The 25,723-nt window shown below is 47.8% G+C and overlaps 1 protein-coding gene across 10 annotated transcripts in view; it reads left to right on the top strand.

The window, feature by feature from the left end:
- The window catches only part of LOC103559340 (uncharacterized), a 38,145-nt gene that overhangs the window by 1,942 nt on the left and 10,480 nt on the right, over window positions 1-25,723 (top strand). For 4 of the 10 annotated variants that reach the window (XM_070565506.1, XM_070565507.1, XM_070565508.1 and 1 more), the window contains exon 2: window positions 5,519-5,808. The gene's annotated coding sequence lies outside the window, so the exon portion shown is untranslated. Of the gene's footprint in view, window positions 1-515; window positions 625-1,247; window positions 1,421-5,518; window positions 5,809-19,446; window positions 19,544-25,723 lie in introns of those variants that run through there. The other 6 variants (XM_070565513.1, XM_070565515.1, XM_070565511.1 and 3 more) reach the window with 4 other exon arrangements.

Raw genomic sequence — 25,723 nt, 5'->3', positions numbered from 1 at the left:
ATAGTGATTATGTTTGTTGGGTTTTAAAGTTATTTCCTTCGCTACATCTCTACCCTCCTCTCCCATGTAGCCAACTTTACAGTCTAACGGGACAGGCCTCTCACAGGGCCCTGTATGTCTGGACCAAGCCGGTCCTCACTGATCTTCCCTCTAACTAGCCCCAAAATCATATTCAAAATAATTGCTGGGCCCCACTATTTTAATCACTTTACCATGATCACCATTTCCTTAGGTTCCTCTCACCTCCACATCAAATTTGAATTGCTCATGTTTCATTTGAATTCATCTCAATTATTTGTATTATTATTGTGTCCATCTTTGACTTTTAATTATTCGTCTGATCACATGGACTTTTTCCCTTGTGTCTGTCTCCTTTGGGGCTTTCTTTTATGTCTTCCACATGCCATCCACCATCCACTGTCATCCCAGGGAAGAGAGGGGACACCCTGTGGGCCTAGTGTCAAGACTTCAGTGTCAAGACTTCAGCTGTTAGATCCTGTTTGTCTCTTGGATAGGAATGTAAGAGGTGGCGAAAAGCATCATGGATCGTTGGGATGACAGGAATACTTTTCGAAGTCTGTAAAATTTCTAAGGAGTAGAAACTTCATCATATCATAACATAACGCAAGTATCGTAACAAATTTATGATAGCCTCATGGGGTTTTTTTTGTTTTGTTTTGTTTTTTTAAAGATTGGCACCTGAGCTAACAACTGTTGCCAATCTTTTTTTTTTTTTTTTTGCTGTTTCTCCCCGACTCCCCCCAGTACATAGTTGTATATTTTTTTTAGTTGTGGGTCCTTCTAGTTGTGGCATGTGGGATGCCGCCTCAGCATGGCCTGATGAGCGGTGACATATCTCGCCCAGGATCCGAACCAGCGAAACCCTGGGCCGCCAAAGCAGAGTGCGTGAACTTAACCACTTGGCCAAGGGGCCGGCCCCCCTCATGTTTTTTAATTACGTTTTCTACATACCCTTTGCTAGTTTTCCCCCAAAGGCTCCAAAGGATCTGTAAATCCCATATTTTTGTTCATATGGTCAAACCTAGCAGATAATCTATCAACTCCATTTTCCCCCTAGAAATTTCCTTCTTGGAGTCCTTCGTCCTCTGGGTCTGATGTCGAGTGGCTGTGTTCTAGGCTGCCTCCATAACTGCTGTCCTGGGCTTCTTACCGCCTCTCTTGGTTCTTCTGAGTTGGGTCTCCGTCTGTCTGGATCTTAGATCTTCTTCCTCTTTCTTGTTTTACAGCCTCATTTTGGTCAACCACGTCATCTAATAGCTTCCAGATAAAGTGACCCTGGGAGGTAAACTTGTGACACCTTATCTGTCTGAAAATATTGATTCTTCTCTCATATCTGACTGAGAGTTCAGCTGGGTATAGGATCCTAGGTTGGAAATATTTTCCCCTTAGAATTTTAAAGGTAAGGACCCAGTATCTTCTAACTTCCAAGTGTTGCTGTTTATGAGTGCAGTTTTGTTCTTTTTTTTTTTTTTTGATTCTATAGATATGACCTGCTTTTTTTGCCTATGTACATTACATGTTTCTCACCACTCCGTGGCTCAGCCTGCACGCTCATCCCATTTTCTGTGGTCCTTCATCGGGATGGTGGATCCTGAATTATAGCTCTTATCTTTTTACTACTTTTGGCCCTCTCTTTTTGTTCTACTCTCTGGACAATTTCATTAACTTTATCTTCTTATCCTTCTATTAAATTTTTTTAATTTTAACTCTCTTGTTCACTGATTGCTTCTTTTTTTTTAATATATGGAATTCCTGTTTTTGTTTGATTGACATATTCTCTTAGCCCTCCAAGGAATTTTCCTCTTTGTAATTTTTCTTCTGCTCTTCACATTGTTGCCTCTGAATTCCCCTCCCCCTTTTCTGTTGTGTGTGTGTGCACGCATGTGTGCGTGTGTATGTGTTGGAAGTTTTCCTCAAGTGTTTGATCTTTGACTGTCTATTCATATTTAAGAATCAGACACTAAGCAGAGCGAATTGGAAACTCTGTGCACAAATGGGGCTTGTTAATTGATGGCCTTCATCCTCAGGTGACCGGAACAGGCAGATTTTTTATTTGGTACCCTCAAATGTCAGAATCTGTAGATCACGTTGCTGGGACAATTCATCTCCAGAGAAGAATTCTCTAGCTTCCTGTCTGGGAAGTATTTGCATGGCCACCACTCTTGAGGTTCTGGCAGCAGGGCAGGGGGGAAGGGGTTGGGTAGGGACGTGGCTCCCGCATTCAGCATGCATGTTTTCACCCACTTCTTTGATCTTCAGCTCAGTGCTCATCCCTACCCTCATCTGTGCCTCGTGTCCCCAAGTCAGGAGCACCCCAGCTTTCGACTGTTTGCAGATTCCATTTCTCCAGAGAATAAACCCTCTGTATCCTGTGGGGAGTTGTTGCTAGGCCAAAAAGGGTTAGAGAGAGGATTTGTGAGTTTAACTGCTTTATGTACAGAGTTCTAAGCAATTTGCGTGTTTTGGCCCTATGGCTTCTCCTTCCACCTGAGGTATCTGGTCCCTCCAGGTCCTGAGCTTTTGGGGCATGAGTGGAGTGAACTGTTACTCTTGTTTATATTCACGTCTTTGAACATAAAAGTCCCAGCGTCCTGCACTCTGCTATCCCGCTCCATCTCCAGAAGTTGCTTCACCTCTCTGATCCACTGTTGTCTGCTCTCCTGTTCTCTTCGTCTTTAGGGTTTTATACCATATTTATTCCTTTGTTTTCATCTTGGTGGGGTTTGGAGATAAACATATGTTCAATCTGCCATGTTTGATAGAAAGTCTCCTCCATGACATTTTGAGTGTTCTTAATTAAATTCTCAAAGAGTAACCCTAATTTTCATCTTGCAGGGGCACTTGCTATTTTCCTTGTGGGCTTTGCTATGTGAAAGTGCTAACACGATGAACCAGTAAACAGTCCCACTGTGCTACTGCAGTGTACAGAAAACCACTAAATGATTATAAACATGCTGTAATTTCCCTCATCTTAAGAAAAACAAAACCTCTCTTGACTCTGCTTTCCCCTCCAGCTACTGCTCCTTTTTCTTGGTCCCTGTGGTAGGCACAAAGGCAGCCCCCAAAGATCATTCCCTTCCTAATCCCAGGAGCCTGCGAATATTACCCCATATGGCAGCAGAGTGAATATCACCTTATATGGCAAAAGATATGATTAAGTTAAAGATCTTGAGAGGAGGAGCTTATTCTGGGTAATCCGGGCGAACCCTAAATGCTACCACAAGTGTGCTTGTAAGAGAGAGACAAGGAGGTCAGACACACACAGAAGAGGAGGAGGGGATGTGGCCCCAAGACGGAGACTGGAGTGACACAGCCACAAGTCAAGAAGTGCTGATAGCCACCAGAAGTTGGAAGGGCAGGGAACGAATTCTTCCCTAGAGCCTCTGTAGGGAGGATGGCCTCTACCAATGCCTTGATTTTGGACTTTTGGCCTCCAGAACTGTGAGAAAATAAATTTCTGTCCTTTTAAGCCATCCAGTCTGTGGTAATTTGTTATAGCAGCTCTAGGAAATGAATATACTCTACAGCAGAATTCCTCCAAAGTGTTGTTCATGCTTACTTTTTCTAAGTCTTCTCCTCCATTCCATTTTTTAATTTTTTAATTTTTTTTTTTTTTTTGGTGAGGAAGAGTGGCCTTGAGCTAACATCTGTTGCCAATCTTCCTCTTTTTGCTTGAGGAAGATTTGCTTGAGGAAGATTGCTGAGCTAACATCTGTGCCAATCTTCCTCTATTTTATGTGGGCTGCTGCCACAGTGTGGCTTGATGAGTGGTGCTAGGTCCACACCTAGATTCAAGCCTGCAAACCCCAGGCCACCAAAGCAGAGCATGTGACCTTAACCACTATGCCACCGGGCCGGCCCCTCCTCCATTCCTTTTTATTTGACTTTTTATATTGGACATTTTAATATATACAGAAAAGTTGAATTATTAGAGCAACGAGCAACTAAATATTCTCTACCTGGATTCAAAGTTGATAACAGTTTGCCCTAATTGCTTTATCTCTGTATACTTCAGAATAAAGAAATTCTCCTACATATCCATAATACCTAAATGAATTAAAAAATGTTTTAATTTAATGAATTAAAAATTAAGAATAATTTCCTAATACCGTCTAATATTCAATCAGTATTTAAATGTCCTTCCTTATCCCAAAAATTATCTTTTGTAACTTTTTTGCCTTGGCCCAGGATCCAATCAGGGCTTGTACGTTGAATGTGATTGTTGACTCTTTTTAATCTACAGTAATCTCCCTCTTATTTTGTTTTTAACAACTTTGATCTTTGAAAGAATTCAGGCCTATTTTCTTATAGATGTCCAACAGTCTGGATTTATCTGGTTATTCCAGATGGTATCATTTAGTCTGTGTCTCTATCCCTGTAGTCTATGTTCTGGAAGTGTGGGCTGGAGGCCCTGGTCTCTTTCTCCGCAGCCCTCGTCACCTCTGACGCAGAGTTTTCCTTCTGTAGTCGCTCTCTTTCTCTCCCCACTCGCATGGAAGCTCCATAACAGAATCAGTGGGTGACTGTTGTGTTACCTGTTGTAGTCTGCCGTCTAACCAACACAGAGTGGGCCCTCAGTGTGTACTCGTGGTATGAATCAATCCGTCACATTCAGTGACTTTAGCTGTCTCGATACTATTTAACATCTATTGAGGAATTGCTGTAGTAATTTCCCCTGTTCCTTAGAACATCTCACGTTTTTTGAAGCCTCAAATGCCTGAAAATGTCTTTATTCCATACTTGAGTTTGTCCAGGGCTAGAATGTTCCCTCAGCAGTGTGAAGGCCTGCCCCTTTGTTTTCTCCCTTCAAGCGTGGCCATGGAGAGTCCAGATCTCTTTTATGCTTGAGCCATGGCACAGACCAGGTGGTCTATGTATGTGACCTGTTTCTTCTCCTCTCTCTGCTATTTCTACTTATTTATTGTTCAGGATTTTATAGCCTGCTCTTTCTTCCACTCTCTAAGAACTCTGATCCCGTAGGTAGGCAGTAAAGGAGAGATATTGGCTGTGGGCAGAGTTGTAAAGATAAGCTGCAGAAGGCTCAAGCCTGGTAGTAGGAGCTTTTTGACAAATGTTGGTAGCTAACATTTACTGAATTCTTATAATAAGAAGAATAATTGCACAGGCATCAAGCTAAGCCCTTTACATGTTCTCTATCATTTGATCCTTCCAACAATTCTTTGAGATGGGAACAATTAGTCTATCAACTCTACCAACTGGAAACTGCCAGGGCCAGGCCTGCGCCCAGGTAGCCTGTTCCCAGAGCCACACTGGAAACTGTTCTGCTGAGTTGCCTTCTTCGTTGTCACTAGCCAAGCCCTGCAGCTCGGTTTCCTAGCCTGCAGAAGCCAGGTCTGTGATCCCGCCTCGGGGGCTGGGAATGAGGCTGTGGACAACCCTTCCATTCATTCAGTGAATGCTTGTTGAATGAGCGCTTCAGTGGCAAGCTTTTAAGAACATAAAGGCGCAAAACAATGATGTTTATTTTCCTTCCCAGATCTCTGCCTTCCTAAGATCGTCCTCTCCTAGATTCCTCTGGTGATTCTCTGAGCGCCGAGAAATTGTTGCCTCTCTCTAAGAGGCCTGCGTGGGCACGAGGTCAAGACGGGCCGTTTTCAGCTGTGTGGGTCTCCAAGATTGCACTGCACTGTATATAAATTATGACCCAAATACTCAGACTTGTTCTTTGGCTGGATTACATTTTGTCCCGGACATCAGACACATCCTACTGGAGCCACAGAAAGAAAAAGTGAAGATCGAGACACTGTGACAAATGGCAGCCACCTTGTAAGTGCAGATATTTTCAATCATCTAGGAAGCTAGAACTTTATATAGAATATCCTTTTTTACTAAAATTAACCAAAATGCACACCTTTCAGGGAATTGAGGGCTCCAGAGTGATTTTATGTATTTTTATGATCCTACTCTTTCTTTGCGTTTTCCCAAAGATCCATGTTTCTTGCAGCAGAATGTGTTAAAAGTGACATTATGTTTTGGCTTTTGTTGAAATCCCTTCCTGGTCGGTGCCATTACTTCATTCAGCAAACACTGAACCCTCACTTCGTGCCAGTTGGGAATGCAAAAAATGTGTAGGACCAGATTCTTGCCCTTGGCCTCCTGTCTCGTGTTGAGACAGATGTCTCGACAAGTAGATGGCCAGATTGTGAGATTGGCTAGAAGGTTGCTACATGCTAAGTGCCGTGGGAAACGCAGAGAAGGGAGGGCCTGACCATGGGGGCTGCTTAGGGGAGTGATCAGAGAAGGCTTCATGGCGGAGGTGGCCTTTTTGGCTTGGACTTAGAAGGATGAGAAGCGGTCAACATCGGGTGAGAAAAGGACAAGTAAACATGCTAAGCAGAAAGAGTAGTGTTGCCGAGGTGCGATGACCGGGAACCACATGGCTGGTTCAGGAAAAGGCAAGAGCAGTAATTGGGTGTGGCTGGAGCAGAGGGAGTATGATAGAGACCAGTAGGAGGTGATGTAGGGGAGACCACGGGGCCAGCCTTGATGGCAGGCTTAAGGAAGTTAGCCTTGTTCTGTAGATGACAGGGAGAACGACACCATCAGACCTTTGCTTTACGTAATTTACCCAGCAGAGAGGTCAAATCAACTAGGCACAGCGTGAGAGTGGGTCACTGTGGGGCACTGAGTAGGTGCTCAGTAAAGCAGGAGGCACGATTAGTAGATGGTTATAATGAGTAGTTCAGGGTAGAGAGGACGAGGCTGTGAACTAAGGCAGGGAAAGTGGGGATGAAAACGAGGATAGATTGGAGAGGGTTTGAAAAGTCCTATTTAACAGGATTTGCTGATTAATTGTGAATGGATGGCGAGGAGCGAGGCACCAGCTGATAGATAATAGCTGATACGTGTCATCAAATGTGCTGACTCGGCAGTTAGGCGCTTTGCAAGCAGTGTCTCATTTAATCCTCTGAGAGGGTTGTAGTATTATCCGCATTTTATAGATGAGGAAGTTGGAGCCCAGAGTGGCCAGTGAGAGTGACAGGGCAGCATGTGGTGGTAGTAGGTAGGAGGAATCGGCGCCTTAGCCACCACGCGGTAGCTTCAGCAGCTGACTGGATTTCAGTGCCTGGTGATTGGCAGGTGAAGTGACCGCCCTGGGAAGCAGTTCGTGAGTGGCAGATTCGGGCCTGGAACCCACTGGAACCACCTTTCTCTCCAGAGCTCACCAACAGGCTACCTGGGCGCCACATCAGGCCATAGACACGTTGTGTTTGGCCCATAGCATACTTTTAAAACAGTTTTTCGTGCTAATTGCTAGCATTTAAAAATCTAGAGATTCACATTAAAACCTGGGTTTCTGGCTTTTCCTGAAAAGTGAGACGCACTCGTCACACTGGGCCCATCCAGCAACCCTTGCTGCCTACTCGCGTCCCCTTCAGCTGGGGCCTGCGCTCCCCAGTTGGCCGCAGCCTGCCAGCCTGCCTGGGGTCCCTGACCCCTCCACAGGTGCCCGAGTTTGCATCTCTCGACCACGAGCTGGTCCAGTTTGATGTCAGCCTGTGCCTGTGCATTTAATCTCGAGTCAAGCCCAGGCCTCCACTTAGGGAATATAAGATAAAAACAACATGTTTTGCTTTGGTTTTTTCCTTCATGCTGTGGGATTGAGAAAAACTAAATACCCACCTATGCTTGAGTGCCCACGGGGAGGAGGGTTACGTCCAGGTAGTGCAGGGCAAAGGTGACTGGTCGTGGTTCCTGAAACGTGCGCCAATTACACTGAAACACCAGTCGTGCAATGGGAGACGGCGAGAGTAACGGCTGCTGTATGAATCATGCTGTGATTTTTTTCTGTTTAATTTGTTTTGTAATTAATAATTTGCTCGAATTTTGAGCTGTGTACTTTGGACGTATTATAAGGAAGCTTTTGAGGAAAATACATGTTTGTGTGTATGCATAGGGTGGGGTGGACTGTAGCTTACACAGCTTGGAATTCTCTGCAGAAATTCGGTTTCAGAACATTTTTTTAAAGTTTTATGCTTTATTTAAGGTTGAAAACATGGTTCAGTACCATTAAGTTAAAATGTGAGGGACAGGACGGCAAACAGGTATTTGTATTAAATATTTTGTTACATCAAAAATGTAACAATCCCAGTGCAGTGGTCAGGTTGGACAAATGGTGGATTTTATGATTGTGTGAGTTTCTCTGCAATTTGTAAACAGCACTCAGAGACACGGGTTCACACAGGTGAGAGAGAGAGAACTGACACCAGACCTTCAGGAGTTTGACTCCTAATCTGCATTCTTTGTGCGACGCCAGACGATTTTCCATCATACCTGGCCGCCTGATTCAGGAACTGGAGGCAGGTGCTGCTGCTGCTGGGCACGAATTTCTCAGAGGCCACCAGGCACTATTCTGGGATAGCCACTGGGTCTGAGGTTCGCTGTCCATCTTGCAAGAGTCATTCGTCCTGTCAGACCACACTGACCCTGCTCTCAAGAGGCCAGCCCTGCAAGCTTTGCCCTGGGAGCTGGAATTAATCGTACAAGTTTCACACTGCAGATCAGTTTGGTCTCGGGAGCCATTTCTACACAGATTGTAATCTGTGTAGATTACACAGTGCGTAGATTACACAGCGTGGCTTGCGAGGTCACACTCTGCTGCTCTTGGACTCTGGCCCTTGCGCAGCACGTCCTCCCTGCTCCTCTCCTCAGAGACTCCCCGCCCCCCATGTGCACGCGTAGGGTGGGACCTGGATGTGTGTTGCGGCCGGCTCTTCCGTTCTTGTCTGTACCATCAGAATCCATTGTTTCTTACTGATATCATACAGACAAGTGCCTAATACTGGGTACTTAGCACCAGGGAGACAACAGACAGGTGCCCTGCCCTTGGGGACAAGAGGAGCAGGCAGGGACTCATTCGTGAACAAGGTGGCACTCTGTCACAGTGCTCTAACAATGGCTATTTTATCTCAGTCACGTTATAGTTTCATTTTTGTGGTGGAGCCTAAAAAGCCTAGGCTCCTCAGAAGATCCAGCCAAGTTCATGGTAAAATTCTACTACTTATCCAATTGTTTAACAGATATTTCTAAAGCACCTATTATTTGCGAGGTACCATTCCGATGTCAGGATTATAACAGAGAACTGTTCTCTTGGCGCTTACGCTGTCGTGGAAGGAGACAGAAAAATTGTCGTCAGTATGTACTATGAGCTAAGAATTTTGAAGAACAACCAAGCCAGCTAAGGGAGAGAGAATGCTGGAGGGGGTGGGCTGCTCTTTCAGATGGGGCGCCTGGGGAAGGCCTTTCTGGTGAGGTGACGCTTGAAGCAGGGCCAGAGAGAGGCGAGGGAGAAGCGGCTGTTTGGAGGAAGTCCCTTCTGGGCAGCAGGCAGCAAGGCTGGAGCCTCTGAGGGGGCAGCGTGCCCGGCCTCTTTGAGGGACAGGGTCACTAACCAAACGTCTGGGTTCCTCAGTTTCCGCATCTGCAAGGCCCTGGGCTTGTGGGGAGGAACCAATGAAATCATTTATGTGGAAATATTTGTGTAAACCATCAAGCGCTGTATAAAGGTTGTTCTCTTTATGTTGACTTCATCAAGTATTTGCGGAGTGTCTAAATCACCATGGATCATAATTATTATATTACACTTCTACCCTTTCATTTTTTTTATTATTGAGATGAAAATCACATGACATCCAATTAACCATTTTAAAGTGTACAATTCAGTGGCATTTAGCGCATTCACACTGTCTTGTAACCATGACCTCTTTCGAGTTCCAAAACTTTTTCATCACTCTGTCTTTTCATTTTTAATATTAGTTCATGTTACTACTCTGGTTTGTTTTGTTTTTTTTTGAGGAAGAATTAGGCCTGAGCTAACTGCTGCCAATCCCCCTCTTTTTGCTGAGGAAGACTGGCCCTGAGCGAACATCCATGCCCATCTTCCTCTGCTTTATATGTGGGACGCCTGCCACAGCATGACTCGCCAAGGGTTGCCATGTCCACACCCGGGATCCAAACTGGTGAACCCCAGGCCCCCAAAGCAGAACGTGCGAACTTAACCGCTGTGCCACCTGGCTGGCCCCTGTTACTACTTTTGGAAAAGGATTTTTTCCACGTATCTGACTTTGCCCTTTCTATTTCTGGCTGGCCTTCACTAATTTCTGTGATTCATCCATGTACTTATTCAACAGATATTTATCAAGGATCTACCGTGCAGTAGGCACTATGCTAGGTAGGTACTGGGGATCCAATGGTGACAAAGGACACACAGGTCCCTAAATTTAGGGGACTCAGAATCTAGTCGAGGATTTAGACCCCAAACATGTAATTACCAGAAAATTAATTTAAATTATGGTAAACGCTTGTGAGAAAAAAAATGCTTTGAAAATTGTGTTTGAAACATATGTGAAGTTATTAAAGCCACTAAAAGTGAGATGCCACTACCTATTACAGTTTAAAATTAGTTCAGAGACGCTGGAGAGAAAGGTCACCTCAGGGAAGTGACCTGGAGTGTGTTAGGGCAGAGAAGAAGGCAGGCAAAAGTAAAAACTGGTACTTCAGTCATTTCCACCTGATCACAACCCTTTGAAGGAGGCAAGGACAGATAGTGTTACCATCGCTCCCATTTTAGAGATGTGGAAACTGAGACTTAGACGGTTGTGCCTTGCCCTGTGCCAGCTGGTGGGACGTCCGTCCGTTATTTCGCTTTAGCCGGCTAGTAAAGCCGAAAAGCATTTTGTCCAATAGAGGGCAGTGGCGCACGTGGCTGGAAGGAGACCTGTGCGCAGGCGCAGGTTGGTCCCTACGCACCCTGCACACATGGTGTGCTCCCAGCCTTCCAGGAGAGGGCGCTGCTAGGCTGGCCTCAGCGTCACCTCACTGGACCTCCCGGGTCCTGCCCTCCTGCCCCCTCCCCGCCCCCACCGCCACCCCCCGCCGGAGACTCATGACCCAGCAAGCTCGCTGCTCCCTCCGGCCTTTTCTTGCACGCTGATGTGTGCATCTCTGTTTTCCTAGATGATTGTTTCTTAATCACACTGTGGAATAACAAATCAGGGCTAGTAACCAAGTCACCCCGAGTGATGAGGTAGTGATCACCCGCCCCGGGCGGGGAGCCACAAAAACTGCTAGCGTGGTCCTTGCGGCCGCGTGGTGCGGCGGTGCCACCGCGGTGCCACTGCGGCACGTCCCTCATGTAAGCGCAATCTTTGGGTTTCTCTCGGCAGGATGACCTGGCAGCATTTCCACCCCACCCACAGCTAGTTTCGATTTCCTAATGTTGTTAAAAAGCGCCTTCTAACTGAAGCAGGGTGGTTGAACAGGTTCCAACATTTTACTTAATTTTTTTATATGATCATTTGTTTAAGATTTCTTCTTTCTAGTGGATCTCTTTCCTTTTTTCTCAGGAAGATGCCCAGAACTGTCCTCTTTGGCATTCGCCCAAAGTCCAGCTTCTAATAGCTTTTCAACTGTGGTTTAATTTTTACCATAAAAGCTTCTTTTGGAACAATTACTTTTTAATCTGAAAAGAGCCCGTTTGAGACAGGGCAATAACACCTCCTGCCTGGAATCAGTAGGTGAAGTTATGTTCATTTACTGCTGACATATCACTTTTTAAAAGGGGAGACTGATTTGGTGGGAAAATATTAAAAATGAAAATCGTGGCTAGGTCAGTTTGGAAGACTGTTTGAAAACTGCTTCAATCAATGTGGAAAACCCCGGGTGTCTGCGCACAGTGGGCTGGGGAGAGAATTGAGGGACAAAACGGTTGAGAGACCCCTGAGTTCAGCCCACTAAGCTAAACGCAGCGGAGAATGGCTTCTTTTTAGAGCTGTCCTGTGGGCAGCCATGTGGCATCCGTTTTCTGGGACAATCTCAATTTCTGAGACAGAGGACACACTGGCGCTTTGCCAGGCCGTGCATCAGACTGCCACCAATTCTCAATTCTGAAAATGTGGTCCCCAGAGAGGCCTTTTGGCAGCAGCAGGCGTTATCTCCTTAGGAATGACCTAAGCTGGGCCGTGAAACCTGGGATGTCCAGCGCTCCGTGCGCTCGTCAGAATATGGCCAATTCCTCTTCTTCCCTTCTAATGCAAGCCGTTTGGTAATAATCACTTGCATTTGTAGGACCTTAAAGAACTTTTGATACAGCAAGACAGAAATCGATTACCTACCTTTTTGCAGTTTAGATGGCAGACTTCTTCTTTGGTAGTTAAAAAAAAAATCAAAGATGAAAAGAATATGGAATATGGAATGGAGACTAATCCTAGAAAAAATGATTTATGCCAGCCCCAGCTGAGGCAAATGAATTTGGAAAGCGTTATTCATTTTACAGAAATAGTCTTCACTTTACAGAGGTTAGTGCTTGGACCTATTTAAATATGAAGCTCTTCTGGGGCATTTAAATAGGAGGGAGGACAGAAAAACCAGAGGCCAACTATCAAAAGCTGTTACCAGTGGAAGGTGAGTCTTAAATGAAAATAAAGGGTCTGATTACCCAGCGAGTCAGTGGGGGCTGAGGCTTCCATTTAGAAAAATCTGACCCTGTGCAGACTCATCTAAGGGCAGGTGCATAAAGCCAGGTATAGCCACACTGGCTTGATCAGTCCTGCAAAAGCTCTTAAAGGCAGGGACTGTGTCTTCCACAGCTCCTCAAAGCTGTGGTTCCTTGTTCAAGACACTCAGTGAATGTCAGAGCAACATGTTTATCGGCTATATTTGATGTACGTATGGAGAAGGGTCCATCCACTCGTGACCTCATCTGGCACAGAATCAGAACCTGGTTTCTCACTTCTCTTGCCTCTGGAAGAGGACTAAAGAAGGCAGAAAGCGAAAGTTTCACATGCCCGGAGGAAAACAGGCTACAGAGATGAGTTTAAAAAAAGAAAGAAAAAGAAAAAGAAAGCTGAGCTAATCTGGCAGTTTGATCACCACTAAGAATGCATTTCTGCCTCATCGTTCAGCTGCCAGCTCAGCCTTCCAGCTCAGACCTGTGCAGCAGCATCTCAGGCAGCTCCTTGTTTCTCAGGCCTTCTCCTTGCCCCCCGGGCACAGTTCCTCATTCAGATGTGGGCTGCTACATCCCTGGACCCCCTCTTTCCTGAGTCCTCCCTATGTACCAACCAAAGGCAGAGGGATTGGAGTGGCACTCTCAGGGTGAGGCTAGGCTCCCCAAAGGGTGCTGTCACCCCCTAGAAAGGACCTCTACTGGGTGATGTCTCCGAGGAGCCCTGGGAGGTAACCAGTTAGGCTCTGATTCAGGTGGGAGAGAGAGAGAGCAGACAGGAGATGCCTATCTCGTCGAGCTAAATCGGCCTGGGGAAGGGTATGTCTGTGTGTCTGACTGGTTTGGGGGTGGGAGAGTGGCTTCGGGAACTTTTACGTCATGAATTCTTAGGATGTCATGATGGTTTTCCAAGATTCCCTTGTCTTGAGGTTTTTATCCATTCCTCCAGCATACACAGGATTGGGACGTCTCCTTTGTCTTGGTTATATCCTCAGAAGCACGGGAAAACCCATGAGAATGACAGGGTCTAAAAGACAAAAGCTCACATAGGAGGCTCAGGCTGTTGGGGCAGATGCCAGCGTTGTGTGGTATTTGAGGGTGACCGTAGACTGACGAGTCCACTGTGAGGGCTGAGGAGAACATTTCCATGTTATCGCTCAGGGAGAAGGGCCCTCTAAATACTCTAATCTTGGAGAGAAAGAACTGGAACCAAAGGCTCAAGCTGGACAGTGTAGTTGCGATAGTTATAAAGTTGTCTGTCTGTTTAATTAATAGATAGTTCCCTGGTGTGGGACAGCAGGGGCACAGACAGCCCTGAATATTAGCAGTGCTGTCCTGGGGCTCTGGAAAAAGTGATGACAAAGTATTCAGCTGCGGGCTTGTTCTTAGCCTCCAGGCTGGCATGGATGAGAAAGAGGAAAATATTGAAGGGGCATCCCAGATATTAGTTCTAAAGAAGGAACCACCCGGAAAGGGAGAGCACCTTTAGATCCAGCCAGGGGAGCAAGGCCCCAGGTGAGTGACGTCACCCACATGTGCCTCGCAGGCGCCCTGCGGCTGTTTGGGATTTGCAGTCAGATGTGGGCCAATACCGCTGACAGTGGTGTTTCCTGAGTTAGATTTACTCTGTCAGCAAGACACTGTTTATGTTATTTGTTTGCCAAATTGTGGCACATTATGCACAATATCTTTTAAGTTCAATTAAATTAGTGTTTAGAAATACTGTAGATGGAAAAGGCTAGAAAAGCACCATGCAAACAATGATTACTGAGATTAGAGTGCTTTGAACTTGAGCGTTAGACAACCCTGCGAATTTGTAGGAATTTAACCAGGACAAGTATAAGAAGCATGTAAGTTTCGAAAGGATGTCAGCGCTGTTGTAAGAGGTATCGCGGCTACCTCTGGGCAGGCGAAGGAGAGAAGGAGAGAGAAAAAACATTGGAAGGCATCTTTGAATACCAAGAGTTATCTCCCCCTGCAAAACACTGGGGCTTGAATTGTCTGGGTCAGTCCCCTGGCTGGAAGGATAAACTGTGAGGAAGAAATCCTCGGAGCGACTCTGGAGGGACTGTTTGGGAATGAATACCCCTAGCACCCTCTTGGATTTCAGAGGTGGAATAGTTGAACCCAGCCCTCGCCACAATATGTAAAAGAGTCACTCCACATTTACAAGCTCATTAAACTTGTATTTTTGACTGTCAACACGTCCAGCTTTAGAGAAAACACACAGAATGCTTCCAGCCACACCTTCTCAAACCACTTAGCTGACGGTTTTTTCTTGTAATTACTCTAGTGAGCGTCTCTGTTATTTACAAAGTTTGGGGAAGGCAGGGCGGGGGGCTTTGGGCTTTGGTACCTTCCCAGCACAGAGGGTCAAGTTCAGCCCATCTTTTGAAATTGTCTGAACTGACAGATTACCAGAGACCGCCTAATAGAGGACGTCACACACACACAAAGTCAGCTGTCTGTCTGATTTGCTATGGCTCTCGGGCCAGGGGCAGGGGTTTTGGTTCATTTTACTTCTTCTTTGACTTTCTGGGTGAGTACTAGCTAGTTCACCTGAAAGCTCCCCCTCCTCAGTCACTTTTTTTTTTTTTAAAGATTGCTGCCTGAGCTGACAACTGTTACCAATCTTTTTTTTTCTCCCCAAATCCCCTCAGTATATAGTTGTATATATATATATATTTTAGTTGTGGGTCCTTCTGGTTGTGGCATGTGGGATGCCGCCTCAGCATGGCTTGATGAGCAGTGCCATGTCCATGCCCAGGACGCGAACCAGCGAAACCCTGGGCCGCTGAAGCAGAGTGAACTTAACCACTCGGCCATGGGGCCGGCCCCCTCAGTCGCTTGTGTTTTGGTGAAATGAGAAGCCTTCTTCCCTTTGCCTCCTTTCTTTCCTTCCTTGGATAGTGGTAAGATCAGTGGGATGATGGTCATAAAGTACTGTAAAGTGCTTCAAGAGGAGTGCAGCCCGACTCACTGTTACACTTGGGTCAGTTCACAAACCCCCACAGTGCAGGGCTTGCATCTACTGCCCTGGGGATGCTGCCCCAGAGGAAGGAGGAGATGCTACGGACACAACCCCGCATGGTTCTGCTGGTTGGAATAGCTTCTTCCTGACCTTGGCGTCAACACTCTCATCTCCAGAAATAGGATGAATGGTCGTTCGGCTGCTGCGCCTCCTCATCACGCGAGCCCTCAGTCATCTCCAGCGTGGCTTCCCAGGCTGCATAGTTCCGGCCCCTGTTCCAGGAACTAATAAGAGGTAGAATGAAAAGGTTGTTCTTCTGATGCACTTTTTCAAGATGTTTTCAAAGATGAGGCAGCAGCGAAATTGGGAACGCTGCTCCCTTGTGGGAGAAGGCGTCGGAATTCTGCCGGGGATGCCCAGGGAAGCCCCAGCTTCCCGGAGAGCTCTTGCTCAGGACAGCCAGTTAGACAGCTGGGGATCAGGGAACATCAAGGTAACCACAAGCCTTGTAAGCTAGACATTGTTGTGCTTTGTAGGCTGATGATGGTGTGACCTGCAACAGCTGGGAGTGTGGTTGAAGGACAGCTGTGGCTTTCACGGGGAGCCCTTTCCACACGAGCTCTTCTTAGGTAATGGCTCTTCATAAGTCTGTGCTATTTCGGGACTGTCAGACTTCTCCTTCCTTCCCTCGTGGTGGTGAAGGAGTTGGATTTCTTAGGAGAAGAATATTAGGTCTCTGTGCCCCAGAGAAGGAACCACTGTATCCATGAGGGTTGTTCACCCCTAGGAGAGCCTCAAGGACAAAGGAATTTTCTAGAAACAATGTGGGAGGTGTTCAGAAGGAGACTCGAGTGAGCCCAGCATCGAGTGGGCGCTCATTAAATCCTGTTGAGAGGAGGGTGGTAGTGGTTTTAGTGAGGAAAGGGAAGCAGAACAGAGGCTGAGAGAGGTTGTGAAGGTGGAGCAATGGCTATGGAGCATGACAGGAGAAGTTTAATTATGTATTAATTATACTGACGAAAAAAGAGTATAACACTTATTTGGTCGCCAAAAGGTGTTCATAGCTGAAAAAAATCGCTGACTCTGCACTGGGGATTGACAAAGCCTTGGTAGCCACCACATTGAAGGAGAGAGACAGCGAGCCTCACAGCTATAAATAGATAGTTTCTGTGTTTCTGCCATCCAGATTTGCCAGTTTGATGTCAAATGCATCTTAGGGTTTGTGTGCAGATGTCTGTGCTGTTAGACTGTCTTCTGAGCAATTCTGAGTTTTAAGAAAATGCTGGCAAAGTCAACAACAACAATTCCAGAGTCTGGGTTCCACCCAGGCCTTGCTCAGGGAAGTGAGGCCCTTCCTCCGGCCATTTACTGTGTGGCACATCTGTCATCCTTCTGGCTAGACACTTGACCTGTCTCCAGGACAGCCAGGCTCCCAGGCTCCTGCCCTGGTGTCTGTGTGTGTGTGTGTGTGTGTGTGTGTGTGAGTGTGGTGTGTGCAGGGTGGGGGCGGGAGGGGGGAGAGAGAGTTCTGCTTCTCTGGTGATTGCCACCAGTCAGTTGAAGGCTTTGAGCTGAGCCAGGGTGAAGCAAGAGTGACACCAAGTGCCAAGAGCAGGAGCTGGCTGTGGCATCAGATGTTTTCTCTCCTCAAATTATAAGAGCAGAGAGAAAGGCTGAGTTCCGGTCGGCAGCATCACCTCGATGGGAGGGTGACCAGCCCCCAGAGGCTGGCTTGACATCCTGTGTTCTGCTCTGCCTGTTTGGACGAAGGGATCGGCTCTCTGTGAATGAGATGGAGAACTGGGGCTTTGAATAGATTTTTAAAATAAAAATCAAGGTGAAACGTCTTGGTGGCTAGAAGGCGATGCAGAGACCCAGGTTGCCATTTCAACCCTACAACTGCCCTTCAGCTTCCTCTGGAGAATAAGCGTACCCCATGGCCGTGGTCTAGACTGCTGGTGACCCTCCTTGCTAGTAACAGTGCTCAGGTTACCAGGCGGTGGTGGGTCACCTTTGTACGCAGAGAACAACCCATTTTCACTTGCTCGAAAAAACACTGACCCACTTCTCTGTGTTTGTTCTAGAGGCTGCTCCTGGCTCAGGGTCCCTATGGCCAGAAATCTATGCCATTAAGCCATGGGTGGAGAACTAAGATGTGTATTCCTGTGGAATGGCCCCCTGGGGGAGCCTGGGCACTTTTGGGGGCAGAGAATTTTGCATGCTGCCTGGAGAGGACTGCCCCCGGTGCAGGCTGGGCCTGCAGTTGTGGCACCCCTCACACATCTCCCCGGGAGGAGTATGCCGGGTTGGTAGCTGCCGTCTGGCCAGTCCTTGTTCTCAGCTTGGAGCCTACTTGGTTTCTTCCTTCACAGGAGATAAGGAGGGAATAGATTTGTTTATCCAGGTGCCACCAGTCCAGTGACTGTCTCGGGCACAGGAGTGTCTTCAGGGCGTGTATCAGACCTGGTCCCCGCGACATCTCTATTCCTGATCTGGGTGTGCTGTCATCAGCAGGTTGATTCAAAACTAGGAGGCATTGGGAAAGCCCTTGGGCAGGAGATTTCGAAATGAGATTGAGATTAGAGAAAACATAGTGGGGTGATGTTCTAAGGAATGAAGGAGACAGAAAAAACTTCCATCCTGGCACTCAGTTAGATAGCGGGGATAAACAGAAGAGCCTAGAAGAGCCTAAAATGGGAGGGAGGCAGCCGAGGCAGCCAAGCCGGAGTGCAAGGCTGTCCTCGACTGCTTCTCCCCATCACCACACACAAGGAGGTGCGCTGTCTCTCTGTTCACCGGGCGAAACCACACCGGGAAGGCGCTTTCAGTCTAGGGCATGTCAGCACCAGCAAGGAGTAGATAAATCAGAGAGCTCCCGCAGAAGAGGGAGGGGCGGGGGGTGGGCAGGGGAATAGAGTTGGCAGGAATATTAGGAGAAAAACTTAGTTACCAGAAGATTTTGAAAGGCTTGTTGGATAATTGAGGAAGGAACTAATCCGGTGGCCCCGATGGGAAGGGGCAGCCCCACGCTGCTGCCCAGTGGCTGTCTTGCTGTCCGTGCTTCCTCACCACACAGTCCTCCGAGCATTAGCTCAGGACGTGCTGGCCTTGGTTGGCTCGGAGTGGCAGGTGCCTGTGACATGAAGAGCACAGAGGAGGATGCTGGCTAGATCCAGAACCAGGGAGAGGTGGGCACGAGGAGAAGGAGAAAGAAACTGAGGAACAAGGAGGGAAAGCAATTAAAATGATTCCAAAGAAGAAAAGGAGGTAAACAGAAGGAAAGATGGGGAGGGGCATCCTGGAAGGAGCAAAACAGGAAGAAGAGGAGAGTGAAGATTATGCATCTCATTTGAGGGACTTGGAGTGGTGCTGTCAAGAATGAGTCTCCAAACTAGGTCAATGCTTAGAAAGCTTGTCGTCTGATCAATAAATCCCCTTCATCTGGTGGAATGAAGAAAGTGGTACTCTTTGAGGATGTTTGGGGCCACACTGTGTGAAAACCATGCGCGGCCCTGTAAGAACCAGCTAACCGGTTATGAATGAGAGGACCTTGTGATTCCTGAGCGTGCCTACCACCTCCGCCCAGAAGCCATGACTTCCCTGTCTTGTGAAGGGTGGGGACCCATCCAACTGGAACCACTACTCAGCCACTCCCAGTCTCCTTAGATGACAAGCTGTGGCATCCTTGGTCCACCCAACTCAGCCCCCAAGCATTTTGCCAAAACATCAGTAAACAAGTACAGTCATGCGCCGTTTAACGACAGAAATATGTTCTAAGAAATGCATCGTTAGGTGCATTGTCGTGTGGTCATCATAGAGTGCATGTACACAAACCTAGATGGCATAGCCTACTACATACCTGGGCTGTGTGGTACCACTATCGTATATGCGGTCTGTCGTTGACCGAAACGTCATCATATGGCCCGTGACTGTATAGGCGAGGGAGCTCTTAGACCTCTGCATTTTGCTGTTTTCTCCTCCTTCCCAGTGCCCAGCACATGACTCACCAGGATTTCTCATCATGGGCTATATATTCTTTCCTCGGAGAGTAGTCAGAAGGTCTCCAGACACCTTCTGAGCTCGGAGTAAGTTTATTTTATTCTTATTTTTATATTCTGTTACTATGGACCAGGAAATCCAAGAGTTTGCCTGAGCCATATGGGAAAGTTGTCCCTCACCTCCGGCATATGCAGCCTTCTCAACCGCCAGCGCAAACTTGACCTCAGCAGCTGGCTACCTTTCTTGCTGAAGTTGAACCAGAGATGAATGTTATTAACGACAACATCTGACATTTGCTTAGGGCCTTATACCTTGCCAAGCAAATAATTATCTTATTTAATCCTCACAATAATCCAGTGTTACTGTTACTTCCACTTTATGGACAGTGACTTTCAGAAAGAAAAAGTGTCTTCCTCAGTGTCAACTAATGGACCTCGGCTTCACTCATGGCCTCTTGACCCCAAATCCTCTGTGCTTTCTCTCCAAGGTCGTGGGCCTCCTGTAGATTCCAGGGGAACCTCAGAGGTGAGATTCCTGGATCTCTTTCCTGACGCCCATCTCTGTTCCCCAGGTGACCTCAGATCTCAGCCTTCCTCCCACCCATTCCCACCCCACCCCCACTTCTCTGACCAGCAATTGGGAGAAGAATCGCCGCTTCTTGGTGACAAGTGTACATGAGGCAAAATGATTCTTAGATTTCCTCTGCCAAGGACTCCTTCAATGTCACCAAGAAGGTTTCTTTTCATTACAAAAGCAATATGGGATCATGGTAGAAAGAGTGCAAAAGATAGACAAACAAATGGAAGAAAATAAAAATCATAATTCCACCACTGAGAAATAACTTAGATTTGTGAACATTGTGGTTTTTTGTCTGCCGTAACTTTTATGACATACACGTGGATTTACTTGTGTTTACAAAAATGGAAAACGTGCCTACCCCATTACACTGTTTTGGAACCTGCTTTTTAAACTTAATAGATTGTAAACATTTTCCTGTTAGTATATATTTTTACAATATCATATTGAATGGATACATAATATTTCAATATAGTTTTTAACAGTAGCCTAGAGTTAAATATTTAGATTGTTCTGTGTTTTCATTCTTATAACCAGTTTTCTGGTAGACTTCTATATCTGATTTTAATTTTCATTTCTTTGATTATGAATGAAGTTGAGTTTTTTCATATGATTTTTATCATTTGAAGCTCTTTGGTGAATAGCTCATCCATACTATTTGCCAGTTTTCAATGATGTGTATTTCCTTTTGTTTATTGATATGTGAGAACTCTTTTATATTAAGGTTAAAATTTTATCTGCCAAAAACTCATTTTCACATCACATTTTAATGCACCATTTGGAATTTGGGTACATATTGATTTCCGCTGACTCTCCCAACCAGACACGGATGCTTTGTGCTTTTTCCTCTATTTTCTCTTTAACAAATTCCCCCCCAAGCAAAGCAAACTTTGTAGAGGGCTCCTCCTCCAGTGCTCACCCCCAGAAGCACCCTGGCCTCCTTAGGGAATGCCAGTCCTCCCCAGCTGGGCACCAAGCCCAGAAGGGTGGCTCCCATCCCTTCTGCCCTGACTTCCAGAACCTCACTGTCTCCTCTCCTTACACCCGCCTCTGCCTGGTGGGTGATGGAAGACCCCAGAGGTTCCCACATGATGCTTCAGAAACCCTGTCATGAACCTCTCAGAACTCCTGGGAGAATGGTGGGAGAGGACGTGTGGGGAGCATTGTCTAAGAGGGGAATCATCTTGTTGCGGGGGAGGAAGTACTAGTGAGGTCTGTCACGGCAGGATCACAGGGAACCCCACTCTTCAAGAGCCCCTCTGGCTTCTAAGCAAGGCCCTAATGGCAGGGGTGCCCTGGCATGGGGCTTCTGGCGGCAGGCCTGCCCTCCTCTTCCTGAGTCTCAGGTGGGTCCGCTCTTTGCCCTGTTATTACCGCTGGCAGGTTCGTTTGTGCCTCTGGCAAAAGGGACACAAGTCCTACCAGTTCTCCTGGAGTCCTTCAGCAACTCGCCCGCTGTGCGTGGGGAGGGGGAGACGCCCAGGCCTGTTACCTGGATTCCCCCCCAGAGGCAGGGGAGGCCGGGAGGGGGCCCGGCAGAGCCAGCTGGCCTGGATGAGCTGAGGTGGTGAGGACAGGATGAATTTCTTACCAACCAAGATCACTCCTTGGAAAACTGGGGCTGTAGGGAGAAGGTCAGGGTACACACGGGGCGTTTGTTTCGGAGCTCCTGTGGGGCTGGCACGTCCTGACCCATTCTCCATCCCCTGGGCGTCTCTTCCCACCCTTCTCAGAGTTAACAGGAATGTTTAAGACAGCAGTGGCCTCGACTTTAACAGGCACAAGCACACCTGGCGTTTCTGTGGCAAGAGCTAGGCCCCGACACCCTTGGTCCCCTTGTCTCCCTCTGAGGACTTTGGCTTTTCCCCTGCAGTTGAGCTTAGGAGTTTCTAGAACTCTCTTTTCTTATATTTCCACACATTTCCTGGGAAGATGGCGTGATGCCCTAGAGAGAGCTGATTGGCTCTGCCGGGTGGCTGCGGTGACCTTGGCGGTTTGTTAACCTCGAGGCTTCACTTTCCTCATCTGCAGAGACAATAATAGCCCCGACCTCGGGGCTGGTGCACAGTGCCCCAGACAGATGGTAGGTGGGGACTCAATGGTGTCAGGCATTCTCCCTCTTTTCCCTTTTCGCAGCTCTGCTGACATGTGTGACATTTGGGAGCTTCAGAGATCTTGGCTCGAGGGCAGAGCCCGGGGGCAGCCTGGCCCCCTTCCATGTCCTCAGTTCCCACCCACGAGGGTTCCCAGCCCTTCCACCGCACGCACTGGGCCATGTCTGTCTCCCCCCGGGAGGGTGAAATCCAGGGCACAGGGACTGTGCCTTGTTCATCTTTGCGTCCCCGATGTCTCAGCACAGCGCTTGGCCAGAGCCGGTGCTCAGTGTCCAGAGAGTAAAGGAAGAACCGAAAGGAAAGGGGTTCCCGTTTCACAAGCATTGAGAATCTGAGATGCAAGAGCCCAACCTTAGGGTCCAGCTGACTTTACGCCAGAGCCTGGCTTCATCACTTACTAGTCGTGTGACCTTGAGCAAGATATTTAATTTCCCTGAGCCTCAGTTTCTTTAGCCAAAAATAGTAACAATAATAGCTACCTCCTAGGGTTGTTGTGGGGATCAGTGATGATGTCAGAGAGAAGCTGCCGCCCAGCACGCAGTGGAAGCTCCAGAAATGGCAGTCGTGATTGGCTGCTGTAATTGGACTGTTGACGCGTGTGCCTGAAGCAGAACACCTGCTCCAGGAGCTCTGTGTTTAGCAGTGAGTGAGACGCGTCATCTCTCGGGGCCCCAGGAGCCTCTCCTGGGTTGATCTCTCACCCCGAATACCATCCCTCTGCTCTGGGGAATGAGACATGCTGCTGTGACCCTAATGGGCAATGTGGCCTGGCGCACAGAGCAGCTGACCCTGTGGCACTCGGTCACTCTCTGCCATGGGCAGCTCTGCTCAGGTGTCCTCTCTTGGGGGTGGGGGAGTGCGGGGCATGTTAGCTGCCCCTCAAAGTCAGAGTTGAGGTCTGAGGACAGGTGGGGTGCTCCTGTTTGAAATTTAGGCAGTTACATGGGACAGCTGGCTCCCACCCCTCACATCTCTGAGCACAGTCTTAGATACCGGGTTTGGTTTTATTGTAAAAGATTGATTGGGGTCAAATTATTCGCACCCATTTATGTAGAGAGAACAAGGGAGGAACAGATGAAATCCGTCCCTTGATACCCAGCTCTTACATTCAGGAAACAGAACCCGGAAGATGTAATTCTCAATGCACCACCCTTGCCCAGAACTGGAATCTCCACACTTGACTCAACCTCCCCTCCAGCACTGGCCCCGCAGTGGCACAGGCCTGAGCCCCCAGTGTCAGCGAGCCTGCTGCCCTGGAGGAGAGCTGCCAGGCGGGGAGGGCAACTTCAGAGGGAGAACTGAGAGGAACTGACTGGTTGGTCACAGGAACTAGAAAGGCGGGGAGATATTAGCCTGGGGGATGGGGGATGGAGGTCAAAACAGGCTCTAGAAACTTGGGAAGGGGACCGGCATGAGGAGTGAATGAGGGCACGTTGGTCTTGGACGTGAAGAGGGTGAGACAGCCTGGGTCAGGTGGCTGCCATCACTTGAGGGAGTGGACTGGCCCTGGGGGGCCCAGAGGATGGGCAGAGCCAGCGGCGGTGAGCGGTGAGCCCCTTTCCGTAACCTTGGGGTCTCATCACCCCAAGCCCAGAGGACAGGAACAGCCTCGCAGCTGGTCTCACTCACCAGTGTTTTCTTTTCCATTCCATTCTGTTCACTAGCATTTTCTCCCTGGCTCTGCCTTCTTGGGAATGGTGATTAGGCCTGGAAGTCATGACCACTGAACTTTGGCCTGACCTTTTAGAATTTCGTGGAAAGAACCTCGAAGATGATTTTGTCTAGCCTTCAGTCCTAAGATGGAGTCTCTTTAGAAATTCCTGACAAATGGCTTCCCCGCCCGGGCCAGCAGCCCTCCAGTGACAGCGCCTGGTGTTCCTGCTTCCCCAGCAGCCACTCCACGGTTAAGCCGTGCCAGGGCTTCCTGCACCGGGGTCTGCTCCCCTCTAGCTCTCACCTGTCAGCCCAGGTTCTGTCCACTGGACCCACCTGGAATAAATCTTTTCCATCTGCTTCGAGCCAGCAGCCATATAATTGGTTTTCCCCACTCACAGAGCAACTTCTCAGCCTTGGACACCTCCTCAGGAGTTTCTTCAAGGGTTTTATGGAGATGGGGGCCTGGAGACATAAAGTCATTATAACAGAAAGGGACTTTCGAACTGAGGAACCCACCTCATTTTATAGATGAGGAAACTGAGAGGGTAGGTCAATTGCCCAAGGCCACACAGACAGCACGAGATAGGGCTGGTCTCCTGATTCCAGGCCACTGCTCTTTCCCTGCCACCCACTGACTGGTGCCTAGCCTAACTCGGAGGGAAGTGATCTTGGTTATTGACGCCACACTTCTGTTATTGGCCAGGATCACGTTAGCTTTTTGGGGAGGGCAGCTCCATCTCCCTGTTGACGTGTTGAACTTCAAGTCGACTAAAACTCCTATATTGCTTTATAACTTAATTTTCTTCTGATTGTAAAAAATAATATATGCTCATTGTAAAAAAATTAGAAAATACATAAAAATATAAAGTATAAACGGTCATAGAACTTCCTGTTGTAAAGGCGTCCCCACCCTGCACTTGGTTGCATTGTTTTTAGGCATAAAAGATAGGACTCTACCTTCGTTTTCCATCAGGCTGTCTTGCTAGGTCCCAGCCAGCTCTCCTGTCTCTCAGAATCTTATTTTGTTATCAGTTCTTCTTATTGACACCTGGGCAGGGCTCAGAAAATGCCCAGGGTGTGGCCGAATGAATGCCACCCCAGCCAGATTGCTTATGGAAATAGTGGGCCCCTCTGCCCACTGCATTACCCACACCTCCTCTCTTCTAGGTCTGATCCCACCCTTGCTCTCCCTGAAACACCTTTCCTCCTTTTTCTTTTCAGATCCTCCCATGTTACCAGCCCAGCTGGACCCCACCTCTTCCAAGATGTCTTTATTCTTTCAGATGCCCAAAACTCCTTTTTGGGTTCCTTAGCTTTTGTAGTCTGGCCACACCATTTGTCCTTGGTTATGTATTGACTTACATTAGTCTCTTCTCTTACTTGTCTGGGGCCTGCTCCCAGTCAGTGGACGGCCCCCATACTTTGCTTGTTTCAGTCCTCAAAGCACCCATCCTACAGTCTGGAGATTATACGCCCTTGAAATGTGACTCTCTTGCCTGAATCTGCTAGGGAAGGGCTCCCCTGAGTGGGGTCCCACCCTTAAGCTCTTCTAAGGAATGGGCAAGAGAGAGCAGAGGCTCAGAAGGAGCCCCAGGCACCCTCCCCCACCCTCATCCCAGGCTTCCTGGAAGCTTGTCCCCAGCTCCTCCTGGAGTTTACATAGCAGTTAATCATCTGGGTTCCCAACAATGGGCTCTGCTCACCTTGGGACATGTGAAAATAGGATCTGGTTGGCCTTTCACATTGGGAGGCTTCTAGAGATAAAGAGAAATCCTCTGTGCCTGGCTGTTTAAAGAGACCTAAGGAGGGTTAGGCCCCTTTCCAATCTCATGGGCTTCTCACAGGGAGCCCTGGAGGTCAGATCAGTGTTCTCCTTTCTCCTCCCAGCACCAGGGCAGCAACCCTCCTGAGCCTCCTGGA

This window comes from Equus przewalskii, chromosome 11 (assembly GCF_037783145.1).
Source record: "Equus przewalskii isolate Varuska chromosome 11, EquPr2, whole genome shotgun sequence".
Classification (NCBI taxonomy): domain Eukaryota; kingdom Metazoa; phylum Chordata; class Mammalia; order Perissodactyla; family Equidae; genus Equus; species Equus przewalskii.
This window is presented reverse-complemented; position numbering and strand designations above follow the sequence as displayed.